The sequence below is a fragment of the Chrysochloris asiatica genome, unplaced genomic scaffold, assembly GCF_000296735.1.
Source record: "Chrysochloris asiatica unplaced genomic scaffold, ChrAsi1.0 scaffold00080, whole genome shotgun sequence".
NCBI classification, from domain to species: domain Eukaryota; kingdom Metazoa; phylum Chordata; class Mammalia; order Afrosoricida; family Chrysochloridae; genus Chrysochloris; species Chrysochloris asiatica.
Genome location: NW_006408598.1, coordinates 460,518 through 462,230, shown reverse-complemented (window position 1 = coordinate 462,230; position 1,713 = coordinate 460,518).

Below are 1,713 nucleotides of genomic sequence, written 5' to 3'. Positions count from 1 at the left end.
ATTCTCATTTGTTTCTAGGAACTTTGTGAATCTACGTTTAATTTCTTCTATTACCCAGTCGCTTTTCAGCAGGGTGTTACTCAGTTTCCATGTATTTGACTTTATTTCCTTGGTCTTCTCATTGTTGATTTCTAGTTTTATACCACTGAATTAATGCTGTCATTATGTTATTTTTTTTTGTGTGTGGTACTGTTTGTTTCTTTGTTTTGCATGCCTTATGGTGCTGAGTTCATGGGTTGTTTTATTTTGGGTTTTTTTGGTGCCAATTCTTGTCCATTTCTTCTTAGTTTTAATGTTTCCTTGTTCTACTTGGATCTTCATTTCATGGTAAGTTGTGAAGTATTAAGTTTCTTTGAGGTTACCCTATAGTCTACTAACTTTTCCCTCCAGTTAAAACAGTCTATTTTATCCTGAAATCTACCAGACCTCCTCACCACCTGAATCTCTGTTCCTATATTTTTCTATTCTTTGACATTGTCATATCTCATACTAAAAATAATAGAAATTTACATATAAAAAATGAAAACCTACTAAGTATTAGAAGAAACATGAGTACATTTGTTTTACTTTGGTGAAGGGAAAAGCTTTCTTCTCAACTAAGTATCTGGGGACAATAAAAGAAAAGATTGATACATTTCATGATGTTAAAACATTTAAAAAAATTAATGGTCACAAACACCATAAATAAACAAAGGATGGTTGCCAAAGTTGTAGAAAATATTCATATTATCTACAAAAGGTAAGGGGCTAATACAAAAAGAAATCCTAAAAATTAAGGGGCCAAGGAGCAAAAACCTTATAGGAAGACAGGAAAAAGATAGGAACAGTTCATATACACATAAACACCCACACACACAGAAAAACATGGCTCTCAGACATTAAAAAATGTTCCAACACCAATAATTAGAGAAATAAGATTAAAACAACACTTTCTAGAGTGCAAAAACAAAAAGAAATATGCCAACAACTTCTGATGGTGGGGTTGTAGGGGAAACAGTCACTCTCATGCATTGCTAATAGGAACACAAATTGACAAAATCCTGTAGAAAGAAACTTGGCATATTTAATCTACTTCTAAGAATTTACCCTGAGAATACACCCCACAAAACCACAAAAATGCATGCTGTTATTGTTGTTAAGTACCATTGGATAGCTTCTGACTCATAGTGGCCCTGTGTAGGTTTTCCGAGGAGTAGGAGAATAGCTGAATGAATTGTGGTCTATTCACCTAATAGATTATTATGCAGCCGTAATAATAAGAAAGTGCAAAGAATATCTATGCTGTGTTAATCTTTATGTAAGTGGTATTGGTTCCAACTCATAGTGATTTTGCATAGGGTTTCTGAGGCTGTAAATCTTTATTGGGAGGGCAGAAGGCCTCATCTTCCTCCCATGAACTGCTGGTAGTTTTGAACTGCTGACCTTGAGGTTAGCAGCCCGACTTGTAACCATTATGCTACCAGAGCTCCTTAATGCTACTCTTTATGTGAAAAAGGAAGGGATTTACCAGGATGAGTCAAAAGTTATCCACACTCTGTTGTTATTGTTGTTAAGTACCATAGAGTCAGTTCCGACTCACAATGACCCTGTACAGGGTTTCCGAGGCTGTAAATCTTTATAGGAGCAGAAAGCCTCATCTTTCCCCCGCAGAACAGCTGGTAGTTTTGAACTGCTGACCTTGAGGTTAGCAGCCTGATACGTATACTCTGGCTA